The sequence below is a fragment of the Delphinapterus leucas genome, chromosome 19 (assembly GCF_059928025.1).
Source record: "Delphinapterus leucas isolate spDelLeu-1000000601 "Yukka" chromosome 19, BTC_Dleu_Yukka2, whole genome shotgun sequence".
Lineage (NCBI taxonomy): Eukaryota > Metazoa > Chordata > Mammalia > Artiodactyla > Monodontidae > Delphinapterus > Delphinapterus leucas.
This window is the reverse complement of record NC_143147.1, coordinates 60,290,469-60,318,030: the sequence shown is the minus strand read 5'-3', so window position 1 is coordinate 60,318,030 and position 27,562 is coordinate 60,290,469. Positions and strand designations below refer to the sequence as shown.

At 52.1% G+C, this 27,562-nt stretch overlaps 2 non-coding genes across 2 annotated transcripts; both read left to right on the top strand.

Annotated features, from left to right (window-relative positions):
* Positions 1-16,586: 16,586 nt before the first annotated feature.
* LOC115803079 (small nucleolar RNA U2-19) lies at positions 16,587-16,665 on the top strand. The gene has a single exon (XR_004023703.1). It is a non-coding gene; the product is annotated as a small nucleolar RNA U2-19 (small nucleolar RNA).
* A 165-nt stretch (positions 16,666-16,830) lies between these two features.
* On the top strand, positions 16,831-16,900 carry LOC115803078 (small nucleolar RNA U2-30). Its single transcript, XR_004023702.1, has one exon. It is a non-coding gene; the product is annotated as a small nucleolar RNA U2-30 (small nucleolar RNA).
* The last annotated feature ends 10,662 nt before the right edge of the window (positions 16,901-27,562 follow it).

The following is a 27,562-nucleotide window of genomic DNA, read 5'->3' as shown; positions in this document are numbered from 1 at the left end:
AGCATAATAAAGAGTTCTGGGCGAGTGGACGTCAGTTCACGGCGTCATTTAATTGCAGCAATTACAGAACGTAAAAGGACTAAAACAGCCCCTGCCTCCAGCTCACATGACGAAGTAGAGGCATGGGCACCCAACAACACGGATGCTGGAGCCCACTGTCCATGAGACCAGGCAGGAAGGTGCCTGACCTGGGACCTAAGACGTGAGGGGTGTTAGCCCCTGGAGCTCCTGGTCTGGTTCATCACACAAAAACATGAGCCCACCACGGCCAATGGCCGGAACTCCCAGCAGGGTGAGCCAGATCCCTCTGTTTCCCCCAGCACCTAGAACAGCACCAGGGACACAGTAGGTGCTCGGTAAATAACTATTGAAAGACTTTAAGGAAAAATGTTGCTTTTCATTTCCTGCCATCACGGCCAAGCCGGAGGCTCTTCCTGAAGTACAGGACCAGGAAGAAAGCCAGCAAGTACCAGGACCAGGAACAGAAACAGGACTCTGTGGTCACAGAGGAAGAGAGAGCACAGGCACGTGTAAAATCTGCATAAATACAGAGAGATCCACGTTTATGTTTTGGGGTAGCAGGACGATAGCTGAATTCTTTTCTTTCTGATGTTTGGTATTGTTCCATTTTTCTACAATAAGTATAATGTCTTAATAGGAAAAACAATGTAAGAATAAGAGCTTTATTTTTCATGCAGGTACCCTAAACTAGGATGGGGATAAAAGAGCTCCGTCGAGTCCGGGATGGGGGAGGGGTGACAGTAAGGCCTCCAGGACTGCAGGTCAGAGGGGCTGGGTTCCAGTTGTGGGGCCATAATTCGGGATCTGTGAGCCCTGAGCAGGTAACTTCCCCTCTCTGTACCTCTGGTGCCAGGACTGTGGAATGAGCTAAGGCTAGAATCTTCATCCTGGAACCAGGAGGAGCAAATGGCTAGATAAAGGAAAGGCATGAGCAGAGGGTAGCGAGCAGCCCGCAGACGCTGGGACAAGCTCTTGCGGGTCCAGCACAGGAGGGGGTACCAGCGGGGGGGGGGGGCAGGAAGGGGGGCGGGCAAAGTGACAGGGAGGAAATAAGAAAAAAACACAGCCCATGGCAACGGGGTACACGGTGGTCTGTGTTTAATTAATGCCCAGACACCCCCTTCTCTGGAATCCACCCTCCCTCCTGCCCTGCGGGGCGGTCACGCCATAGACAATGCTGGTTCTCGGGCGCAGGGACCAGAGAGCTCGGGTGCAAGGTAGGAATGGTGGGGAGGAGGGCAGCAGCGTGGCTCCCTCACTCAGGAAGCTACACCCCTTCTCCACTTGTGACCTCCCATGACCTGAGCCAGAGGGCTCCAGAGCAGCCCTCCCACCATGCCTCCCACCTCTCCCCAAGTCACAGGCCTGGGGGCACCGGTTTTGAGAGACTAATGAAGGGAGAAAATTCAGTCTCTGGATCTTCAACAGCGTTCTCCAGCAACCCCCGCAGTCTAATACATGGCTACTTTTTTGTTTGTTTGTTTTTAATTTAGGGAAGTTGAATTTCCTTTTCCTAGCCAGGAAGGACTCATATTATTTTTCTCTGAAGAACACTTTAGTACCAAATTGGATTTTTGTGTCAATTAAAAAATAACATATAAAAACATTATGTTAAGTGAGAGAAGCCAGTCACATGATCCCATTTACATGAAAAATCCAGAACAGGCAAATCTGTAGAGACAGAAAGTGGATTCGTGATTGCCAGGGGCTGGGGGGAGGGGAGGATTGGAAGGTGACAGCTAAAGGGCATGGGGTTTTTTTAGGGGGGGACAAAGTGTTCTAAAATGGATTGCGGTGATGGTTGCACACCTCTGAATATACTCAAAACCGTTGAATGGTACGCTTTTAATGAGTGTGTTGTATGGTGTGTGAGTATATATCTCGTTAAAGCTGTTATCAAAAAAATTTTCTTTTGAGATAGTCAAACTAACTAATGCAAAAGCAGCAGGTGCCCACTGCTGGTCTGGATGACCAGCCTGCCTCTATCTCCACCTCTCACTGCCCATCTCTTCCTCTGTCACACAACCCTCAGGCAGGTCCCCCCATCATGCCACGCGTTCTCCTTTGTCCCACCCTGGGCGTCTGTGCACCCCACATGTCCCGCCCTCATACACACACACTCGCCCTTCTCCTAGCCATCCACCCTCCAGGAATGATCGCCAGGACAGGTTGTGAGTTTTCCTAGGGGCGCCCACAGCCCCCTGTCCTCGCCCTGCTGAGCACTGGTCACTCACCCTGGAATTCCAGCTGTTGACTTAGCTGACTCCGCCAACCGCTAGTCAGCAGGCCCTTCAGGGCAGGGATCTGCCTCTGGGCTCACTGTCCCGTGTCCCAGCCTCACAGGGCCTTGTCCATGGCAGCAACTCAGACAAAAGCCACTGGACGAACAGAAAGGCTCCCAGTTCTCCCATCATCGACCTGCATTCGCAATTGTCAGGAATCTGTTTTATGTGATGTGATTTTAATTTGATATTATTTCAATAGGCTCTTCTATGAAATATATAATCAGCAAATTTATCATTCTTGACAACAACGCAGTATTAACAGTTTAAATTCTTCCCGCTGTTACTGCAGATATAAACATCCTTGCACAAGTGAGACTGGGCATTTTTAGCAACTTCTGTGCTCCGTGCTTCCTGAAATGGGATTACAGGATCGATGGGCATTATCCAGTTTATAATCCATTACATACTGGCAGAACCCACTGTTGAAAGGATACCTTGAGCAATGAGTATTTTTATACAGTCCTACTGGGACTTGATATTTATATACTCTCAATTTACCTTTTTGCTAATATAAACAGGTGGATTATTTCAGGTCATTGAAAATTCTATATAGTTTAACCTTTAACTGTATAGCCTGACAAATTCCCATTCAGGGTGAAGTAGACATGCGGGTTTTTCGACAAAGTTACTGCTCCAGGACCTGGGAAGGGAGCCCTCCTATTACTCCCACCACGATTGGGGGGCCAATCTCAGCCACAGGGGGAGACAGGGATCAACTAAGGCCACGATGGAGGGGAGGACCTGGAAACGCTCCTAAGAAGTGTGCATGCCTCCAAGGCTGGAAAATGGAGTTTAGGAGGCACTGGGTACCCCACAGGACTCCCAGTCTCCAGGTGTCTTTGCTCTCTGACGCCTGTCCTGAAAACTGCTCTGACTGCAGACGCCCGGCGTAGTGAGGCCACGCTGAAGGCATCGCCATGCCCCGAGTCCAAGAGTCTCTTCCTCCTTAGAAACCACTCCTCAGTAGCTACAAGTCCGCAACCGTCTCCCGACACAGAAACTCTCCTGCTGACACCAGGGCCAGGAGGGGCCACCCCCACCCCGTGGACTGAATGTGTGTGTCCCCCCACATTCAGTGAGATGGTATCTGGAGGTGGGGCCTTTGCAGGGTGAGTCAGTCATGAGGGTGGAGCCTTCATGATGGGTTTAGTGCCCTTGAAAGAAAACACCCCAGAGAGATGGTCTCTTTCTCAGCCACTTGAGGACACGGTGAGGAGTCTACAGGCCAGGAAGAGAATCCTTTACGAGACACAGAGTCTGCCAGCACCTTGATCTCAGACTTTCCAGAACTGTGAGATAGAATGTTTGTTGTTTAAGCCACCGAGTCTATGGGATTCTTGTCCCAGCAGCAGGAGCTGACTGAGATACCCCCCTCCCCTGCCCCGGTTACCTTTTATCCATCTGCTCCCATCAACCATTTCCAGGTGTCTTATGATATCTCCTGTCATATTAAGGCAGTGTCGTCTTTAACCAAAGTCCGGACACACACATGCACAAACACAGACTCCACCCCTAACCCCAGGGAGGTTATGGAGCTCACCTCGGGGATGTTGAATCTCATCTACAGTATAGAAGAGAATGTCCTCATGTTAGTATTTATCCAGAAGAGAAAATACACTATGTAAAGAGTTTCTTGAGTGAAAGCTCTTTTGCTCTAGAGAAGGATCTCTGACAACCCAACCTCATGTGTCCAAATCCCACCTCCTCTCAGAAGCTATGTGAAATGCCAGCTTGCCCAGGAAACCCTCCCAGCTCGCCCCTGCGCATCCCAGCCCTTATCAGTGTCCTCCCTGGCATTCATCGTTCGGTGCTTGAGTCTCATCTCTTTTATTAGACGCTGAGCTGCTTGAGGTCCAACTGCCTCTTCCACATTTCTGCATCTCCACAGCCCCCAAAAGAGTGACTTGTAGAAGGCGCACAGTAAATGTTTGAACCAGAAGTACAGATACTTGTATCTCCCACGTGATGAATTAATCAATTTCCAGACACAGAAATAAAAGATTATAATAGAAAGTTTAAATGTTTTATCCAGCAATTCCATAACTGGGTATATGCCCAAAAGAATCGAAAGTGGGATCTTGAGGAGATAGTTGTACACCCAGGTTCATAGCAGAATTATTCGAAATCACCAAAAGGTGGAAGCAACCCAAGTGTCCATAGATACATGAATGGATAACCAAAATGTGGTCCATCCATACAATGGAATATTATTCAGTTTCAAAAGGGAATGAAATTCTGACACAGGCTACAACATGGATGGACCTTGAGGACATTATGCTGAGTTAAATAAGCCACTCACAAAAGGACAAATATTGCATGGTTTCACTTATGTGAAATACCTAGAGTAGTCAAATTCATAGAGACAGAAAGTAGAATGGTGGTTGCCAGGAGCTGGGGAAGTGGGAATGGGGAGTTAGTGTTGAATGGGCAAAGAGTTTCCGTTTTGCAAAAGGAAAACGTGTTCTGGAGACGGATGGTGGTGATGGCTGCACAACGACATGAATGTCCTTAGTGTCACTGAACTGGACACATGTTAAGATGGTAAACTTTACGTTACATGTATTTTACCACAATTTTAAGTTGAAGTGTTTCCAGTATGATAGGAATTAAACTTGTCTAAATGTCACCAGGCACCACCAACCCCACCGGGGTTCTGCATGTTTGGGCGCCTGGAAGTGGGTTGGGAGGAAAGAAAGATCATCCTGTGCTCACAGAGGCCCTGAGGCTTCCATGACTTCTTAGTCAGCTCCGGCTTCTATAACAAAAATACCATAGACTGGGACGTTTATTTCTCACGGTTTCTGGAGGCTGGAAGTCCAAGATGAAGGTGTTGGCAGATTCAGTATCTGATGAGAGCATTCTTTCTGGTTCATAGATGTCCATCTTCTCCTGTGTCATCACACGGTGGTAGGAGCAAGGGAGCTCTCTGAGGTCTCTTTTACAAGGCACTAACCCCATTCGTGGGGGTTCCACCCTTACTACCTAATCACTTCCCAAAGGCCCTCACCTCTTCATACCAGCACACTAGGGATTCATTTTAAAGACATGAATATCGGGAGGTTGCAAACATTCAGTCACAACATCACAGTGAAAAGACCAAAGTTCTAGTCAATGAGTTTCTCTCTTCCAAGTTAAGTGTCCCCATGAGCTGATCAAAGAGAGGTGATCAAGGAATCCATTGGTTCATTCAACAGGAGTTACTGAGCCTGAGCCCCGAGCATTGGGCAAGCCCAGATGCCAGGAGTACAACCAGGGGTGGGACAGCTGTCTGCCCAACGAGAGAGAGAAAGACTGGCAAACACACAAATTTTTTTTTTTTTTTTTTCCGGTACGCAGGCCTCTCACCGTTGTGGCCTCTCCCATTGCGGAGCACAGGCTCTGGACGCGCAGGCTCAGCGGTCATGGTTCACGGGCCCAACCGCTCTGCGGCATGTGGGATCTTCCCGGACTGGGGCACGAACCCGCATCCCCTGCATCGGCAGGCGGACTCTCAACCACTGCACCACCAGGGAAGCCCAAACACACAAATTAAATGCAATTTGATGAAATGCAAAACTAATCAAAGTCAAACCTTTCAAAGCTGCCAATATCAGGATATCCAGCATCCTGATATCTTACCTCCCACAGTTTCCGTGTCCTGAATCTCCTACTCCCCTTCCAGCCTCAGTGCCACCAAAATGAGTTGATGTCACTAAGGGCTCGTGGGGTTTCACCTCCTCAGGGGGAGTAGGCATTGTCCTGGGAGATGAAAGGCTGGGATTTCAGTCCTGCACTTGGGACCATCTCATTGATTTTCCCTTCTGGGCCTCAGTTTCTCCTCCGTTAAAACCAAAGTCGGGTTAAATGATCCCCAGGACCCCATTCTGTGATGGGGACCTTCCACTCTCCCACCAGGGAGGGGAGACCAGGATTCTGGAGAGTTCTGAGCTAATAAAATAATTCTATTCCCCACTTGGAAAAAAAAAGAGTTTGGCAGAAGGGTATTGCAGAGGGTGATGTTCAGGCAGGTTTACCAACACACGGCAGACAAACTGTAGGTTAGAGCCGGTTCCCTAGAACCAATATTTACAAACAGTCTCAGCATTAACGTGGGCAAGCGGCTTCCTGTGCGTCTAACTCAGCCTCTCCTCCCCCCGCTCAGCTTGGTGGAGGCACCAGAGCTCTGCTCCAGCCTTTCAGTGGTTTTAAAGAGGAGAAACAGCAGAAAGACAACGGCTTCTCTCTCCTGCCCAGCATGTCCTCCCTGGGGTTCCATTGCAAAGCAGTGTTCTTGAATATGCAGCAAGGCCCCCCTCCCTGGGATGTCAGCTTCAAGTGGTGAAAGCTGCTCCCCCCAACAATGTGCAGAACGCTGGGTCCAGGACTGCTGCCCCCAGGGAAGTGTTGAGTCTGGACTGAGCACAAGGGCATCACATCTGGAAGCAAACGCCTCTGCTGGAGGAGCAACTGTAAAAGCAGCCCTGTTTTGTCTCGTGCCTTGAGAGGTAGAGAAGTCACCCCTCCCACAGAATCTCTCCAGGCACCACGAGCTCAGGACCGACATAGTCACATAACTGGATAACAAGGATTCTGGCATATAATTCACCATCGGATAAGTGCCCATCGTGATGCTTAAAGAATGCTGTCTTCATGGCTTTAGCATGGAAAGGACCCTCCAGCACCTCCCAACCTTGCCAGTTGCCCCTGTAAATCAAGGTTTCTCAGCCTCAGCACCACTGACAGGTGGGGCTGTCCTGGGCACAGTAAGGTGTTGAGCAGCATCTGTGGCCTCCACCCTCTAGATGCCAGAGCACCACCACTGCCCCCCAAGCTGTGACAAAGATGTCTCCAGGCAATGCCAAACGTCCCCTGGGAGCAAAACCTCCCCTGGTTGACAAGGCTGCTGTAAATTAAAGGACCACAGGTACATCAGGTGGCAAGAATCTCTAGTCTGCCACAGACCAGGTGAGCCAGAAGGCAAAGACCTCCACATCACCCAGCAGGCCCCTCTACTGCGATTACTTGGATTCACCAATGACTTTCCCAACAAGGAAGAAAGCCCGCTGTCCTCATTTCCAAGAAAATGATTCCTATTCTTTCCAGAGGGGCTGTGCCCTGGCAATTTCAGTTTCATTTCTAACGACAGAGCTCTCTCTTACCCCCATTTCCACCCCAATGGGGAAGGACTATCTGTACCTCTGAAGCTCTCTCTAATCACAAACGTGTAAGTCAAATTGAAGTTTGTTTGTTTGTTTGTGGTACGCGGGCCTCTCACTGCTGTGGCCTCTCCCGTTGCGGAGCACAGGCTCCGGACGCACAGGCTCAGCGGCCACGGCTCACGGGCCTAGCCGCTCCGCGGCATGTGGGATTCTCCCGGACCGGGGCACGAACCCGTGTCCCCTGCATCGGCAGGCGGATTCCCAACCACTGCGCCACCAGGGAAGCCGCAAATTGAAGTTTTTACGCTCGTCAGGATCTCAACACCTGAAGGCACCTGGCTGGAATTCTCTGAGAAGTATATTGTAATATCACTCATCACCATCTGTTTTTCTAAGCTTGGAGTTTTGTAATGGAAATCTCTTTTCTTGTCTGAGTATATACCCTATGTGTATAAATTTCAAGCCAAAAGGCATGGAAACTCGTTTTTATTTAAAATTTTTACAAAATCTCTTGAGATAACTGGCAAAATGCTGGGGATGTCGCCCACCCAGGATGAAAATGGCTGACCTCCAGCCTGGTAGAAAAGCACAAGGAAAGTGGCTGTTTTCACCAGGACAAGCCAACTGCTGTACAAGGGTCCTCACGTCCCAACATCCCTTGCAGTCAGACTCAGCTTGAAGCCTGGCCTCCACGCAGGGACCCAGGGACCCACAGTCTCCCTGGTGTCTCTCAGCCACAGCCCAGGGGAAGGAGGTTGCCCCCCCCACCAGTATTCACCCCCTTGCCCGGAAGTGACAGGCGTCACTTCCACTCACAGCCCACCAGGGAGAACTAGTCACGTGACCCCCAGGAGCGCGAGGCCTGGGGAGTGTAGCCCTGCTGGGCGGCCTCCTTCCAGCAACAACTAGGCACCAAGAGGGGAGCCCAGCCCCACAGTGTTCAGCCAGCCGCCTCGGTCAGCGAGCCAGTGGGCAGCACTCACATGGCTCGGGAGGAGGCCGGCCTCATCTATGAAACTGGACTGTGGCATTGAGCCAAGTGGCTTCCTTCCCAAAGGAGAGGTGACCCTAACTGTCGTCCATATTTTTTGTCACCTTTGTCATAGTATTAAGTCCCACGGAGTTAGGTGGGTGCTACTCCCACACTGACAGGCACTAACAGAAAGTGAGGGTAGGACAGCAGCCCACATGCCCAGCCAAGGAGCGGCCCCCAGCCCCACTACTGAAACAGGTCATAAAATAGGAAGCGCCTGATCTGCAGAGTTCAGAATGGTCAGAGCGGAGGACACTGGAATTGACAAATCAAAGGTGGGTGGGAGGTGGGGGTAGTTCTGTTCTGGCTAAACCATGTCCCAGTGGCTGGACATGAAACGGACACTGGCTCTCAATTCTGTCACCCTGGTACATACAATTAAAAGATCAGGGGCGGCTTCCCTGGTGGTGCAGTGGTTGAGAGTCCGCCTGCCGATACAAGGGACATGGGTTCGTGCCCCGGTCCGGGAAGATCCCACATGCCGCGGAGCGGCTGGGCCCGTGAGCCGTGGCCGCTGAGCCTGTGCGTCCAGAGCCTGTGCTCCGCAACGGGAGAGGCCACAACAGTGAGAGGCCCGCGTACCACAAAAAAAGATCAGGGGCTTCCCTGGTGGCACAGTGGTTGAGAATCTGCCTGCCAATGCAGGGGACACGGGTTCGAGCCCTGGTCTGGGAAGATCCCACATGCCGCGGAGCAACTAGGCCCATGAGCCACAACTACTGAGCCTGCGCGTCTGGAGCCTGTGCTCCGCAACAAGAGAGGCCGCGACAGCAAGAGGCCCGCGCACCGCGATGAAGAGCGGCCCCCGCTCGCCGCAACTAGAGAAAGCCCATGCACAGAAACGAAGACCCAACACAGCCATAAATAAATAAATAAATAAATAAAAGATCAGGCGCAGATGAACCAGGCCTGCAGAGGGCCCTGTGCAGACAGGGACCCACCTCCCATCTTCCCCTGACACCTGTGTTGGTGAGAGAACCAGGCCCTTGAGAAGGTGTGAAACAAAACCACTGTGTGACACCAGCCAGCCCCTCCTGCTCTTAGCACTGCGGCCAGCAAGGCTGAGGACGGCGAGGGGCTGGGACACAGAAGGACCTCACAGGTGGCAGACCCACAGAGCACCTGCCAGGCCCTCCACACCAGTGGCCAATCCCAAGGTCAGGTATCGCCATCCTGAGCCCACCCTCTCCTCTCCTCTCCTCTCCTGGCGGGATCACCACTCTCTGAACCCCTTACTCTCGGCTTCTGTGCACAGGACTATCTCTCTTCTGCACCGGGGGACCCCGAAAGCACGCACAAACTCCTGTCTGCCAGGGTCATCCAGCCAGCTTGCTGGTAACTATGCTCTTCTTTTCCTTGTCTTTCTTTTTTTTTTTTTTTTAACCAATTGCCCTTCTGGGAGAGAGAAGAAAAGCCAGATCTTTTGGAAATACCATCCTGCCGTTGCATGTATAAAATCCATCAGTTCTGAAATCACAGTGCTGGAAAAGAAGCTGGAGGGAGGGCTGCCCCGCAGCTGCGCCTGGAGTTCTGTGCTGGGCACTAGTTTTGCTTGTTATCCTCTCCGCCCGCCTCCCCCTCCCTCCAGCCCGGTCTCTCGCGCATCTATTTTTGTGGTTGATCAGTGTGCCTCTGTTTCCCAACCAAGGGCTTACGTATGTGTATTTCTATACATTATTCCCTCCCTGGAGGCTTCTGAGCCATGCAAATGGCACCTTATGCAAATCAAAGACTCCTCCATCTGCTTCCGATATTCCCCACTTCCCCTTAATAACCTGTTCTAGGGGATGCGGTACATGCAGCAGATGACACAACTTTATTTTTGTAAACCCAGTTGGTCCTGGAGTGCTGGCAGCCACAATAATAGAAGAGTGCGCCTGTTACTGCCTCTCACTGAGTCTGCTGTTAGGCAGCACCTCATTAAAACAAGCCGGGAGGGGCTCCAAGAAGAGGGGAGAGGGCACAGCGGGGTCCCAGTGGAGCAGAGTGGAACACGGAATCCTGGCCTCTCCCTCTTTCTGCTTGGTCGGTGTTTGTCGTGGGTCAAATTGTGTCCCCCCCCAAAATATATGATGAAGCCCCTACACCTGGTACCTCTCAATGTGACCTTATTTGAAAACAGGGTCTTTGTAGATATAATAAGATGTAAGTTAAGGTGAGGTCATAATTGGAGTAGGGCATTTAATCCAATATATGGGTGTCCTTACAAGAAGAGAGAGGACACAGAGTCAGGGAGAAGGCCATGTGACGATGGAGGCAGAGGCTGGAGTGATGCAGCTACAAGCCGAGAAACGCCGAGGGCTGCTAGCAACCAACGGAAACCAGAAGAGGCCAGGAAAGAGTCTCCCCTAGAGGTTTCAGGGGAGCGGGGCCCTGCAGACACCTCCCCATCACAGCCCCTCCAAGGGCTTCTCCTTCCCACCTGCGACTTCATAGGTGTTGGTGTAACTGGGGTGGTGTTTATTTTCCTTGCCCATTGTGCCCCCAGCCCCTGCTTCAGGGCCTCGGGGTAGATGCTCAAAAACTACCTGGCAGAATGAAGGTAGGAGGGCTAAGTAACTGCCCCCAGGTAGCACAGTGAGCAGGTGCAGATGGGACAGGAAAACATCACTCGGAGTCAACTCCAAACTGTTTCTTTTAAGACCTCTCTTAGTACCCAAAGGATACTCTTGCCATCAAAAACTCACTCTCACCCCAGTGAAGGGTACCTAGGATTCTGTGCACTGATTTTTCAATTTCCTGCAAGTCTACAGTTATTTCCAAAAACAAGTTAGGGGGAAAAAAGATCATTTTCTTTTTGTTTGACAAGATGCTGCAAAGCCCAACAAGGGCTTACCCCTCTCCCCCCTCCCACCCCACGTACATCACCTGGCTCACAGGTGGGCTTGAGGTCTGACAGTCAAGAAGCAAAGTCTGACTTCCAGTAAGAGGTAAAGAGAGGCATTCAGAGAAAAGTTGTCACTTAGAACCTAAGTTTTTCAAACACCCATGGAACCAGTTCTGTGGCTCCCAGGAGAGAGGGGTACTGGGGGCCAGGAGTGCCTAGTGGGATTCAGACAAAGAAGGGAGGGACCTAGAGTGGGGGTGGGGCAGCTGGCCACCGGCGAGGTGCCCAATGCAGGAGCTGGCCAGTCCTGAAGGGCAGAGGTGGCCCGTGTAATCGGGAAGGCATGTGGAAGCAGCTGGCCGCAGACCCAGGTAGCAGATGCAAGTCTGTGCAAGAGGAGGGACCTTCTAAAGGAGATGATGGGCTAGACCTACACACATGTCATGGGAGGTGATGCCGGGGAACGTCTGGGGCGTTACCAGTCAAGGGAGCTCCAAGCGAGCTGGAGGAAGGAGGGAGAAAAGGAAGAAGAGCCTTTCATTCTCCAAAGGGAGGAAGATGGGCCTGATAGCTTCTGGGTGTCCCTGGAAGCTCCAGAACAGGTCAGCAAATCAAGGTTAGGGGCCAAACCCAGCTCGCCACCTGTCTTATAAACAGAGTTATTGGAACACAGTCACGTTCGTTCACTTACATATTATCTAAGGTGGCTTTCACGCTGACGGCCAAGTTAAGTTGTTGTGACAGAGACCGTCTGGCCCTAAAATACTGACTACCTGGCCAATGACAGAACAAGTTTGCAGAGCCCTGCTCCAGAGCATTTCAACTCTATGAGAGCTGGTTTGAACTTACACAAAGCCTGGATGGGGGGATTTTTAATGGGATGCAAAGACAAAAATGCACCCCACCATGGAGAGAGGACCCACCGGCAGTGTTCTCCTCTTACCTGCCCTGGAGGAAAACCTCATTTCTGGCAAAGCAAAGGCACTCTGTGACCTTTGGAGAGGCCAAGCTAGGGTCAAGCACCTGCACTGTTACCTGGAAGTAAACTGTGTTTTCAGAGAAGGGAACATGCTGTGAAGTGGTAGAGTATTTCTGATGTGATTCAGGACAGGAAGCCCAAACTAAGAGAATTCCAGAATAAAGATAAAAACCCAAGTGGCCAGAACATTTTTAGGACAAAAATCAAACCTAGGGAGAAACTTTCATCTACAATTGATTGTCCAGCCAGCTCACAAGGGTGACTGGTTCACACCCAGCCAGGCGGCCCTGTTCTGAGGGCTTCTTGGCCCTGGAGTCCAATGGCCCCATCCACTGAGCCTGCCTAGATCCATTGTCTGAATCCCACATCATTCTCCTGCCCACACGCACCCAACCTCCCCTGAACCCGGGCATCTGCAAGGGTCCAGGCATCCCAGGCCTCTGGGCCTCCTCCCTCTGGTCTTGCGCATCTGGGAGGCCAGCAGCCCTTCCTGCCATGGAGAGTTGCAATGAATCTTTGCATGTGCGTTTCAGGGATGGTGAGGGGGTGATTTACTGAAAATGCCGTGTTCCTCACCCTTTCTCATCGCCTTGGCCCTCGGTCCTCTCTGTGAATAAACACCTGCCAGCCCCCCATGAGCGTATGAGATGCATATGGGCCAGAATCTTGCCATCTCCATCTTCGTGCCTCAGCCCATGCCCAGTGATTGCTCACCTGGGGCTCAGTTGACAGTCTTTTATTTTGAGGTTGTGATGAAATCCGTCCATGAAATTCAGCACCAAGAGGCAAGCCAGCCCTACAAGCCAGACCAGGAGAAACCAGGGTGGGTGGTGGTCTGCCCCCAGTTCATTCACTCACTCTAGCCTTGGGTGCTGGCCCGTGTAGGCCCTGGGGCTTCAGAGACAATGAGACTCTGTCCCAGCCCTCAGGGTGCCCACAGCAGGGCTGGGGGAACCGTGATAAAGCCCATATGGATCATCATTACAGAACCGTAAGGCGTGTGCAGAGTGCTGAAGGAGCACAGATGATGGACCTCCGGGAGCTCGGGGGGCAGCTCCTCCAAGGGCGTGTGCATTTTAAGAGGGTCTGTTTTCAGCGGTGGACCCTAAGCAGCTTGGGGTTGGTGGTGCCTGCTTGTGCCCCCCAAGCTCTCCTGGAGCGTTGCCCCTGCAGTCCAGGGGCTCCACCAGACCGAGGACTTGGCCGGTTCTGGCAGTGAAGAAAAGAGAACAGCAGGCTCCCGCCTGGAAGGTGCAGCACAGAGAAACATCGGGGTCGTTGCCAAGTCCCCAGACCCTACCTCTCAGTCCCCGCACAGACTGCGCCTGCATTCAGGGGAGGGGCTCCTGCTGCAAGCCCACCCTTCCCCGCGGCCTCTGATCGCAGCCCTGCCAAGGAGGTCCCAGGTGGGGTGAGGAGGTCGCAGCACTCAGAGGGTGGCCCAGGCCAGCAGGTGGGGCCCAGGAAGCTGGCAGCTGCCATGCTCCTCCAGCTTTAGCATCCTCGTCATCTAAGGCAGCTTCACTTTTAAGCAACCAGTGAAGGACAAGCACCCTGTAAATTTAGAACGCGTGATGGCTGGTAGCTTTTGGTATTCATCTTAGTGCATGGGTAGGGGGAGGAGACAGAAAGATCCACTCATGGCCGCACCATCACACCCCAGCCCACGGAGGTGCTTGCAGAAGGGAACGTCTTTCCCAAAACGAAAAAGGTAGCAGACACTCTGAGGCCGGGTCGCAATCCCCAGCCCAAGGGCTGCTCCCTTCACCACTATTCCCACCAGCATGTCCCTACCCAGGGTACCTCGGCCCCCACCTCTGGGCTCCCCTTCCCTTTCTCACATTTGGCTAAAAATAGAGCCTCTTTTGGCAGCAAATACATCCAGTTTCCCCAGAACATAAGCTTCCTGGGAATCTAGACAAGGGAATAGCTCTACCTCTCATGGAGCGCAGATGGATTCCTGAAAGTTTGTGTCAAACCAATTTTTGTAAATCCAATCATGTTCACAGTGATTCACCTCCATCTCAGAAACACTTCTCTCCTGGCCAGCTCGCCGATCAGCTCCCTCCACATACACAGACATGCTCACCAGCAATGGGCTCGAGCAAACACCAATTCAAGAGGGGGCTGCAGCCAGAGAGGGTCCTCTTGTGATCTGAACACTCATGCCTCGATTTTGCTGTGTCAGGGCTCAGGTTTCCAGGAAGCGGGGCAGATGGCACAGCGCTCTCCTCAGCGTTTCTTTAGCCCTCATCTGATTTCTTGTAGGGAGGTATCACCAGAAGCACCCTCACACCTCTCACCTGCTTCGCCAGGACATCACAAGGTGTCCTCTGCTGTGTGATAGATCTGCATGAGAACTGCACAGGAGTGGGGGAGGGAGGGGGAGAGGTAGACTCAGTTTCCCTGTTGTAACATCCACCACATGATGGCCCTAAAGGCAGGCTGGGGTGGCCTGCAGCAAAGCCAGGCTGGACCGTGCAGAGCCCTTGGCCAGCACAGAGCGGGTGAGGCAGGGGTCAGCATAAGCAGATTTGCAGTGTGGGGAGACGCCTCTCTGCAGGACAGAAGCATCAAGGCTGCAGACAGGAAAGCTGACAATGGTGCTGGTGGCCGAGGAGATGGACAGAAGTGGACAGATCCAAGGTCCAAGGTCAGTGGACTGGGCAGAAGACTACATTTGGGAGGTCAGAGGAGAGGAAGGTGACAGAGGCCAGTGACAGAGGCCCACACCTTCAAAGTAGGGAGCCTCCCTCTGCTCCTGCAGCCGCTGTCCAGGACAGACCAGCCAGGAGTAATCCTGGGGCTCTGGCCTCTGGGCCCTGTCTTGATGATGCTGGAGAGCATGACTGCTGCCCTGTCCAGGGGTGGCTACCGTTGAATCACCTGCACAGTAGACTCCGAGGACACAAGCAAGGCCACAGGGACCAGTTCCTGCTCCATGATTTCTTCTGTCAGGCAACTATTAAAAACGTGTATGTACACGCACGCGTGTGTGTTACAGAATGGGTGACTGCTGTTGAACTAGCTCTGAGCAATCTGGAGCTCAATGTCCACTGACACGCAGAAGCTCTCCCAGTGGACTTTACTGGTTTATACCAGGGTGGGCGTGTCCCCAACTGGATTATACATTCCTTAAAGGACAGAAAAAGGATGCATATGTGCTCAGCACCTGTCCTGTTTCAAGCCCCACCCAAGGTACTTGACCCTCATATTTCAACTCATTTTCACAGCATCACCCTCATTTTGTAGGTTAAGGAAGCTGAGGCTCAGAGAGTCGACCACGAGCTAGTTGGTGGGGGAACTGGGGTTTGACCTTCTCTACCACACAGCCTCTGCCCTTTGTTTTTCTCACAGGACCACCCTAGCGATGGGACAGCACCCTCCTCCAGCAATGGGGGTTTCAGGCCTCAGAAATCCTCCCGAGGCCACGCCCTGGCCATGTCCCTGGACTCACCGGCCATGCCCCCAGCACACCCATTGGCTGGCATGGGTAGAATAGAGGACTAGAGGCCCGTCAGGGAGGGTGGTGATAAACCCACCTGTCAGGGAGGGGTCTCCAGGTCCCTTCAATACTAGGGAAAACCAGCATCAGCTCTGCACAGCCCAGAGTCCCAGGAGTGTGGGAGGGAAGGTTTTGGTGTGTGGCCCCCAAGGCACCTGGGGCTGAGCATGGGAGCTGTACAGCACAGGAGGGGCGACCTCAGCCCCCTGTGGTCAGGGAGTCTGAGCAGCCTTTGGCAAGATCTGTAGTTATAATTGTGTCCTTATTATAAAAGTGATACATATTCACTGCAGAAAATTTAGAAACTACACATATGCAAAAAGAAGAAAATTTAAAATAACCCACAATCACACTACCCCGAAATAACTCCTGTTAACATTTTGAGCATATATACCCTCCCAGACCTTCCTATGCATAGAATATATATTTTGGTACCAAGTGGGATCATACTGTACATTCCATTTTGTAACTTTTTTCCATTTAACTATGTCTCATAACAAATCACTAAGTATTCTTCCACAACATCATTTTTAAATGGCTGAATTGGCCAAAGGATACTAAAAGGACAGCTGAAGACAGGAGAGTAAAATTTTATAACATGGAACACTGCAATTAAGCATTAAATAGGAAAATGATCTTTGTCAACAAATCAGCTCTACAGTTACAGAAAAATATGATTTTTTAAAGTTACTTTCCTCTTTAGTCCAAATTCTACAATATTAAAAAAACCAACCCTGACTTAAAGACATGACACTCAAAAGAGAGCCCCCTTCTCTGAGATCTTCTCTTACTGAAATGGATCAGTGATGAAAATAGCCAGATCTGAGCATCTAAGAACCTTCTAGTCTACCTATGCGTGATCCCTATAGTTCTGAGAAGCAACAGTATAGAGTAGTTTAAAACAATAACGGGTTATGTCTAGGGGTGTGTGTGTGTGTGTGTGTGTGTGTGTGTGTATAAAGGCGATGGTGGATATCTGAGGATTTGTTGATGGATGAGTGAGATTGGGGTGGGGATGTGTGTATGAAAGGTAATCAGTTCTGAGCAACGATGAAAAGGTTTTGCTACTGACCTTTATAACTATGAACATTTCTACCCTTGATCTGAGCTCAAAGTAGGGGGTGCTCCCCTTGGCTGGCGATGTCTTCAGAAACAAACAACCTCATAGCTCTGAAGGGCTGACTTGACTTCCTATTACCGCAGGTTTAATGGACTGAATGATTGTGTCCCCACAAAATTCGTATGTTGAAGCCCTAACCCTCAATGTGATGGTATTTGGAGGTCGAGCCTTTGGAAGGTGATCAGGGTTAGATGAGGCCATGAGGGTTGGGCCCTCGTGATGGGATTAGTGTCCTAATAGGAAGAAACACCAGAGTCCTCTCCCCACCATGTGAGGACAGCAAGAAGGCAGCAGTCTGCAAGCCAGGAAGAGGGCCCTGACCAGAACCTGACCACACCACATCTTGACCTCAGACTTCCAGCCTCCAGAACTGTGAGAAATAAATCTCTGCTCCTTAAGCCACCTAGTCTGTGGTATTCTGTCATGGCAGCCAAAGTAGGCTAAGGCCTCAGGTAAGATGTCTAGGGTAGTTTGGGGACAGTGAGATTGCAGTCATCTGGACTTTGTCAAGCCATTCCCCAAGGAGAGACCCACCGGGGGCACATACAGAGGTGGGAGGAGTGAGGAACCTGAATCCAGGACTCACAGCTGCTCTGCCAGAAGGAGGTGTGTCCCTCAAATATGAAATGGGAGCTCAGGCTGGGTCTGCTGTTTCACGATGACGACAGATGAAGTGCAAAGAGCTTGGGGACGGCCCAACAGGGCTGCTCACGGACGAGGCTCCGGCAGAGCTCCCGGGCTCCCTCCCACAATGGCCTCACCGTGTTTGCGGCCTTCTTCTCCCACCGTGAGCCCAACAGAACAGGGGGAAATGAACGGAGAACACCAGCAGGCTTGTAAGGGCCAGAGCCAGGGCCAACTCCAGGAAGGACAAAAAGGGCTCCTGCAGGGTCAGGAGAAATCCTGGGGCCAAAAACACGGGGTTCCTCTCCAGGGACCAGGGGTCGGGGCACTGAGAGCAGTTCTGCACAGACTCAGGCCCTCACCAGAGTAGGATGAGCCCGGGTGCTGGAGGGGCTGAGAACCACCCCCCAGTCCAGCCTCAGGACCAGCAAGCAGCTATTCCTACCACTGGTCCCCTCAGCTTGGTTGAAAATCCAAGGACGAGATTGTCCTGGGGCAGAACCAAGGGTGACTGGCCGTAAGCTGTGCCAGCCTTAGATTCACTGTGACCCAAATCCGAGCTTGTAAAGCATCATGGGCGCCAAGCACCAGTGGCTTCTGGTTTATTGCTTATCTTTTCTGTGCACTTTAGGGAAGCTGCTTTAGGGAAATGCCAACCTGCCACGTATGAAATAAAGCTAGGATCTCTTTCCAGGTGGGAGCCACTTTAACAAGTGGCTCCCTAGAGGCTGAACCCAGGGAGAACAGGGCTCAGGGACTCAGGGTGCTGGTGGCCCCGGGAGACACAGCTTCAGGGGCTGATATGTAGGCCTCCTGGTGCCTAGAGTGATGCTACACCACGGGAAGTCCAGGCCACGGCTGGTGCAGGGCTGGGTGATTCAGCACCTCTCTGTGTCACAAGGACACAGGTTCTGCCCCCTGCCCGCTCTGCACCCTCCCGTCAGGCTGGAAGCAGGATGGCTGTGGTAGATCCATAACAACGTCCTGAGGCCTCTCTTAGAAGCCAAGAAGTGTTCACGGAAGCTGACCCTCCCTGCTGGAAGATACTCCTCTTGTCTCATTAGGCAGAACCAGTCACGGCTAAGAGCACAGCATCTCCCATGGACCAAGTGCTCAGCCCTGAGGTCAGGGTGGGCCTCACTCTCCCCAGCCCTGCCCGACGGGGTGGGAGGATGGACACCTGCACCAAGCCCAGGTCAGTAAGAAGAAGGGGGAGGGCCCAGATGCCCCTGGGAGCTGGTCAGCCTGTGGGGCCCTCTCCCCAGCAAGGCTCTTCCCTGCCTGCCCTCGGGAGGCGTCACCAGGAGCCGGCTGCCTTCAGTCTCACTGTGCCTTCGCCCTCTCGCTCGTCCCCCAGGGCACTCACCCCAACGTTTGGGCCCACAGGTGATCCAGAGGGTAGAAAATGGCCCAGCTGCCCCTCTGGGGTTCCTGGGCTCACAGGTCAGCTGCATGGCCAGAGGGCCTGGTCAGGCCACATTCTAGGGGGGGCACAGGGCAAGACAGGATGGTCAACTCCCAAGGACAAAGTCGCCTGGGTGGGGATGACCATTCCAACACAGGGATGACCTGTGCCAGGGCCCTGGGAGGCCTGCAGGATTTGCATTTGTGGGGCCACTGGCTGAGCAGAGTTGGAAGAGTCCACACGGACAGTGGGTCCGCCAGGCAGTAGGAGGGACCCCTCTTCTACTGGGAGCAGTTGAGCCCCCAATCACAAGCCAGCCTCTGGGGAAGGGGCCGGTTCCCTCCGTGCAGACCACTCAAGAAGCCCGGCCCCCTCTGCCTGTGAGTAGTAGCCGCCGCAGGTGCGTCTGCACAGCGCCTCCCTCCACAGCTTCCTACGCACCGAGAGACTCTCTCTCCTCGCCCTTCCCACTTCCATTCATGGCTAGAATTCAGAGACCCCACAGGGGGACAGGGAGGAAAAGTTACCATCCCCTTGGCCTGACAGTTTGACCCCAGAATCCCCATTATACTAATCACCACCCAACTCACACCCTTGTCTTGTGCCACATAGTCCTGGCAACACCAGTAACATACATGTGCGTTCCAGTAAAATGCACCACCACATCCTGTAAATTTGCCAGCCGAGGGGCCCTGCTTAAGTGTAGCTCAATAAGCATGCGCTTGTGGCCACATCAGTTCTGTCAAAGGTGCGCCATTGTGCTGATGGACAGATGGACAAGCCAGGCTTCCCTTGACTCTCGGGCTGCCAGCCATTGGCTTCTTCCTGCTGAGTGAGGCACCAAAGACTCTAAGAGGAGCCAGCCGTGGGCTCCTGGGGCCGCACCCGGCCTAGCACTTTGCACAGAGAGTCCCCTGTTGTCCTCTCCATCCTCTAAGGGACCCAGAAGGTGGGACACTGACCTGCTTGGCAGGCGTATTTGTCTCCTAGGGCCGCCGTAACAAACTAAGCGGCTTCAAACAACACCAGTTTTACTCTTGAACAGCTCTGGAGGCCAAAAGCCCGAAACTAAGGTGTCGGCAGTGCTCTGCGCTCTGGAACGGCTTGTGCTGCATCACTGCGATCCCTGCCTCCGCCCTTACGTGGCTGTCTATCTTCGTATGTCCTCTCCTCTTCTTATAAGGACGCCAGTCTCTGGATTTAGGGACCACCCTACCCCAGTATGACCTCATCTTAACTTGATTAAATCTACAAAGACCTATTTTCCAAATAAGATCTCATTCACAGGCCCCCGGAATTAGGACTTGGACGTATGGGGACACAAAGCAGTGCACAGAGTAGGTCTCTCCTGGCAGGTGAAGGGTGGACAGGCGCTTACGCCAGTGCCAGGGTTGTCTCCCCACACCCCTCCATCACCCACATTCCAGCCGGCCTCTGCTCCAGTGCCCCGGGGCGGAGTCCTCACGGCCTCCTGAGTCCTGCTGATGCTCGCATCTCTCAGACAGAACCAAATTCTGTCTCCCTAGAGCTTACACCCACACATCCTTTTTCTACCTTTGAACACAAAGGGACAAACCTACTTCCTCCTCCACCACGACAGACCTTTGAATAAGTGGAGCACGGCAGCAGGCCCATCCCCACCCACCCTGCCTCTCCAAGTCTCCTGGTAGCTTCAAGGGCCCACCTGTCATGGGTGTGCATCCATGCACACCCCAGCTGAGCCAGCCCCATTGGCCACTGACTCTCCTAAAGCAAGACACAGAGCCGACCACAAATGCCCCGAGGAGATGCTTCTCCCCAGACATGCACGGGGTGCTGTGGGCATAAGGCTGAGAGTGCTGGAGAGGCAAGGTTCAGGGACTCTGGATCCTGGCTGAGGGTGTGGCGTGGGGATGGGGACAGCTCCTCACCCGAGGTCGGGCTATGGGGCCCCCAGTGTGGGAGACAGATGGAAGAAGAGCTGGTCCCAGCCAGTCTGTTGATAAAATCTGTGTGATTGTGTGATGACTTCTCTCCCAGAGGCTGACAGCAGGGTCAGGTCCTGTGTGTGTACCTGGAGCTTGACAAAGTCTTATTGAATGAATGAATGAATGAATTAGTGAATGAGTTAATGGCTGAAGTGGACTGGGGGAACTGGAGACTTCCCATCTTTCCCCCTTCCACCTTGCAGCCCCTGAGATGCCTCCCTGTGGAATTACATGCTGAATGTGGCTGTTGAGGAGATGCCCACGATCAGAGCAGGACACCCTCAGTGCTGCCTCCCAACGCCCAGTTCCCTCCTCTGGAGCAGAGCTTCCTGTGCGTGCAGAGAAAGCAGGATAATAAAGTGGGGGTGGGGTTTTGAAAGCCATCCAGGGCTTCCGGCTGTCTTTGGGGCAGTACCAGGGCAGTGAAGCACTAACTGAGGCTCTCGAGCCACACACGATTCCTTTAAACCCAGGAGTTTCAGACAAAAAGATCAGAAGACCTTAGGCACCCATGTGGGGCTGGAGGTCTACCATTGTCATTAGACCCAGAAGGCCACCACCATGAGAAGCTCATGGTCTAAGGCTTCGAGATCAGGTGATGGTTTAACACAGCTGGTCCAGAAGCAACTCCAAGACTGCATGTAATAGTCAAAGTCTGAGAGTGGCCCATATGTAAAGAGCACCCTGGAATGAATAAAGAAAAAAGACTCCATGGAAACACAGACAAAGCACATGAACAGATAGTTCACAGAAGTCAAATGCAAATGAACAATAAACACAGAAAAAGATAATGAACCTTCCTAAAGTTGAGGAAATGTAAGTTAAAATGATATTTTGTACCTTAGACTGGCAAGTACTTTAAGAAATAATAATAACTGATACTGGTATGGATGTAAGATAAAGGATTCTCACATGGTGTGGAGAGATCTGTAAATACTTTCAACTTTGTAAAGCAATCCAGCTGTAGTTATTAAAATTTAACATATACATGCCCTTGGCCCCAATAATTCTACTTTGGGGATTTTCTCCAAAAAAGCAGAAAGTACTGGGAAAATACATAGCATATGCACATGGGTGGGTCAGTATGAGCAAAGGGGAGATTTGGGGAGGGGACACTTCAACAGTTAGCAGAAGTCAGAAGTCACCCCGGAGAGCTGGATCTGGGGAGGAACAAAGGAGACTAATCGTCTCACTTTAGACACTTCTGTCTTGGAAGACCTAATACAATAAATAAATAATGACTTTTATAACTCATGTGACTGCATTTTTTTAATGACTATGGAAATGATTTCGAAATGAAGCCTTTCTACCTTCCCTGCTGTTATAGGTGGGATTGCCAGATTTAGCAAATAAAAACACTGGATCTTTGGATAAGTTTGAATTTCAGATAAACAACATTTTTTCAAAAAAAATATAAGTATGTCCCATGCAATATTTGGCACATACTTGCACAAAAAAATTCTTCGTTTTTCATCTGAAATTCAAATTTAACTGGGCATCCCGGGTTTTATCTAGCAACCCTAGTTACAGGGGGAGGGAAAAGGAAGATCTCTGCAACTCTAATTTAAATCCATTTCTTCTAGCTCCCCGTAAAAACCTGTCATAGCCATGACGATATTTTTTTCTCCCAGTGATCACACGCACATGCACACACACTCACATGTTTTGATCATCACTCGTCACCCTCCAAAAGAGCATCCTCTGACTTGCACGCACTGACGTTCGTCACGGCTCTTACTTGAGAGTCAGGATGTCACGTCAAGTCTCCTAGAGCAGCATCTGTGCCTTTCCCATTCTGTGTCCAAGCCCAGCAGTGCTGGGCACACAGAAAACAGTCAGCAAACTGGGGGAAGCCAATTAACAGAGGACCAGGCATGCCCTGGAGGGAGGATGGTGCCCCTCTTCAAGGTGTGTGGCATTCAGCTTCCGGCCAGCTGCTTTGCTGGGTCATGCCCCCCAACTTCTTAGCCATGGTGGGCATCTTGGAACCTGCTCTATCTGCCAGGTCCGCCTTCTGTCCCCCCTCTCCCAGCACTGAACACACAACGCATGAACCTCATACACAGCGGACTAAGCCGATGCTTCCAAAGGCTATATTTGCATCTCGTCCCACATTATTCACTTGCTGTCAGGGCGAGGAGGCCCAGGGCTGAGGACGGGGAGTCTGGAGCCGGGGCAACCTTGGCCAGCTTGCAGGCTGCTCAAACTCCTCACGTGTACAAGCGGAGGCTGGGCAGGCGTTCTTAAAGGGATTTCTAAGCCTTCTGGGTTTAAGGTCAGGCGTGTCCCCAGCCCTCCTATTCCAGAGTATGCCACTAGCCCACCCTTGCCCAAAGCAGAGAATGTAACCGCTAGCCACAGGAAAGTCCTCGGCCCTCTCCTTGAGCCCCAGGAGGCTCTGCAGGCCCAGGTATCCTGATGGAATCGCTGCGTAACCCGCTGTCCATCGTGTCGAGCTGAGGAAGCCGCAGACGCGACATTAGCATTACAGCCCACACTGATCTTTGTCAATTACGCTCCAGTATTTGAGCTCTAACCAGCTTTAAATTGAATCAGGACGAAATCATCAGAATAAAAAGAGCCCGAGCCCCAGCCTTTCAATTCCAGCACTGGAAAAAAAAAGTTATACATTTCATAATGGCCTTCTACCCCATAATGAACAGGAAAAATAAATTAGATTCCAAGCTAAGGGTATATTTATGCAATTTCATTATATGCCCATGAGCAAGCCTGGTTTTCACCAAGATAAAAATGAGCTCTCAGAAACACTCGCACTAAATAAATGGAGTGATTTAACAGCTTAATGGGGAGCGTGGAGGAGGAACTGAAGGACAATGTCAAAAATGGAAAATAAAAATAAGAGGGACGTCTGACATGCCTCCCGCGCTGCGTGCACAACGCCAGAGGTGCCGGGTCTGTGTAGCCCTCTGGGCAGCATCTCTCTTCTTGGTGCCCTGGGTGACCAAGGCCAGGATAGGCAGAGGGAACATGGGTTTTCCCCAAGACAAGGAGCGCTGCAGCTCTGCACACTGGTGCAGAACATCTGCCCCCAGAGCCCCAGGCCCAGAGGTCAGTTCTTCCGAGTCTGTCCCAGCTTCCAGAGACGACCTCGCTGCAGGAGCTTCTGCAGTAAGACTCCGGGTTATCTTAGCCCTGCTGGTGCTCATCACTAACCTTTCTTCCCTCCTTTCCAGAAGTTCCTCTCAGTTCTTTTGCTTCCATATCAGTTACCTGATGTTAGCGTGGCCCCAGCTTGGGGGGCAGATGTGGCACCTCCGTGCCCGCGGGGTCTCCTCCAGGGTCCCCACACACCGGTTGCCCAGCCTTCACCTTAGCATTTCTTTTGCCAGGAGCGAAAACAAGTTCTCTGCTGCCTTCGAACTCTCCAAGCGTGCAGTTTTGTTTTTTTCTTTCCGGTGCACTGTTTACCGTGCTATGCTCTGGAACCTCCGTGTGAGAGGCGTTGTGGAAGCTCGGTTGTTGTGAAGGTTGACAAAATAATGGATTTATTTTTATTTTTTTAATGCATATTTACAAAGCTGGAGGGTGTCTCCCGAAAACCCCAGTGGTGCGTAGCTGGGAAGAACTCGGAGTTACACAGCTCCGGGACCTCTCTCAAAGGCAGCGCTTTAGACTGCCTGAGGTCCCCTTTTCAGCCTCGCTAAGGGGCTCCCTGGTGCTGTCAACAGGGCAAGGAAAAGGTCATCGACTCCTGGAATGTCAGTCCCGGGGCACCTTCTGGCGGAATCTCCCTCTTCACAGATAAGGATATAAAGGCTCCGAGAGATCAGGAGGGATCCAGCTCATCCGTGTGGGTGGGGTGTGGGCGGGGGGGAGGGGGGGGTGGGGTCTTACATCAGCCTGCCCCACAGAAATATCATGCCAGCCACAAGGGTCATTACACGTTCTAGCAGCCACATTAAAAAAATGTTTTAAGTGGGTGAAATTAATTTTAATAATATATTTTATGTAACCCAATATATCCAAAATATTATCATGTCAATATGTGATCCACATAAGAAATTACTAACGAGATGATTCACATGCTTTCTCAGCACGCTGCGTGTTTGAAATCCGGTGTGCATTCTACACCCACAGCCCATCTCCACCCGGACGGGCCACGGGCTAGTGGCTTCCCTCTCAGGCGACGCCAGCACAGAACTCCTTCGTGTCACAATCGTCTCACTTACAAACAACCCCAAGCCTAAAAGTCAACCATGCAGCCGCATGTGGCTGCCGACCGGTGCAGGGAAATATGCCCATTGCTCAGAAAGGCATGTTTACAACCTTCATGATTAGTGACTTTCCAAAACCGCAATGAGACCATAATGAAAAATCACCACCCCCATGACTCCTCGGGCATCTTCTGTGTCAAGAGCGAAGAACTCTGCAGGGGACGTACTGCTACATCCTCTGCATCGCTCTGAGAGGCAAGTCCTGTCATCACTGCGACATCCCATCGGTAGCAGAGGCTGTGATGGGGTTGCTGCAGAATCACACAGTGAGCCAACAACCATCAGGGAGCTGAAACATCAATGTTTATCAACCTCTAAGGGCAGAATATCCCGTCCTGACAAAGAGAAACCACTTAGAACCAAACAGGCACGGGATTCCCCTACTTCGCACTTTGGGCAGCCTTCGGCCGAAAGGGGCAGCTCAACATGGGGCGAAACCGAGACCCTCCTGCCTCTGCATGTTCCCTCCTTTCCCAGGGCCTCCAAGGGGAAAACATAAACAAACAAGCAGATAGATAAATACCAACCAACGAAGATAAAACAAGCTGTGAAGATTAAGCATGCCGAGCTCGCACTGGCCTCGGCCTCGTGGTCTTAGGTACCAAGCGCATCAGCCCATTAGTGCAGAGACAGAGCTGGAATTCCACAGCACAGTGTGATTCCCGGCTCCCACCCAGTGAAAACGCAGAGCGACTGACTGACCAGCAAAGACACAGCCAGTGTCCACAGAAAGGGGCACGGGGGTAGCTGGAGCGCCAAGAAGCCTGCTGAAGACACTATGGGACAGATGTATCCAAACACCCACCCAGACCCCCGCCCTCGGCATTGACGGGCTCCTTCCTGCCTGCTGAGGTTGGGGTCAGGTCCACAGCGGCCTGGCTGTCATCCTCACAGCGGCCCCACAAGCAGGTTTGAGGATACTGCGTCAGTGGCTGGTTGGCGGTGGTGCCTGGACCCAACCCCAGCCACTTGCTGTTTCAATATCACCTGCTCAGGTTTTTGTCCCTCCTTGTGGGTCAGGCGGGGCCCTACCTGTACCAGGAAAAAGCACCAGCGTCGGCCCCTGGGATGCTGTAAAGCTCAGGACGTGTGCTGCTCTGTTGTCACGTGGTGATGACTGGTGCTGGGGGAAGGAGACCTCGAGGAAACGCGGGAAATGAAGAGGTCTGTCTCCTCGGTTGCTGGGGAACTGATTTAGAGAAAGGGGAGCAGGAACGAAGAGGAGAGAGGGGAGGGAAAGAGCAGAGAGAGAACGAGTCCTCCCCAGGCTTCAAGAAGTTTGCTCCTCCTACCGGAGCTCCTCCACCTTCCAGGCCTCCCGCCTGCTCTGCCGACCTGACACCCTGAGAACCACCCGCGGGCACCGCGCCTGCCACGATACGGCCGCCAGGCCCCCAGCAGATAGCGCCCGGCCGCCTTCCCTGACGGCCCCTGTAAGGGTGTCTGCCTGCATCCTCAGGCTCTGTCTGCGTCCCCAAGCCACCCCCTCGATGCTCTTACATAACTTGGGTCCTTCCCCACCCACGAGCAGCGCCGTCCTCCCAGTCCCCCCACCTTCTAGACACGGGGGTGGAACATCTGCTCGCACCGCTCGCTCCTCTCCAAGGGAACACCGTCCCCCACACACCGCACCCCAAACTCAAACACTGTCACCCTCCCCCAAAGCAGCAGGGGATAAAAAATAACATAAAATAAAAACATGCTACCACTGCCGCCCACCACATCATTAAGGGCAAGAAAAACTCTCCTACAAATAAAACTCTTTCCTTCTTGTTCTAGAAAAACAGTAACGAATCCTGGGGGGGGGGGGCGGCGGAACGCAGGGAGGGAGCAGACGAGGGCTGCTCTGCCTTTTCATCTCCATTGCTGAAATCATCTTTGATATTTCTTATTTTTAAAAAAGAAAGGAGAGAACTCCACAGAGGTGCGAGCACAGGCTCCCAGCGCTCCTACAGCATTCGTGTGGGGGGAGGGTATTAGAATTCAGTACCAGGAAGTGGCATCTGGGGCCCCAGTTTCCCCTGCCCTCGTCCTCACTCCCCTCCTTACAAAGGAGCACATCTAATGGAACAGAGGAGGGGCCGTGTTTGGTTTTGGATCAAGAGGCCAAGATCTACATCGTTGGAACCCTGACATGACGGGAGACATCATAGGAGACACACGTCTCCCCACTCCTACCTCAAGCTCAAGGCAGTGAGGGAGCCAGGGTTCCTGTGTCCTTCCAGCCAGCCAAGCGCTAAATGGCTGCCTTCCCTTCCAAACGCTTCCATGAAAGCAAGAGGGAAATCCGTAATTCTTCCCCAGGAGACTCTGTCTAATCCACTTCCCGTTATCCAATTCAGACTCACAGTTGAGACTGTGGTTCCCTTTTCTGTGTGTTCTCAGCTTCTCTGTGTCCTCACTGCCCTGGTCTGGATGCCCAC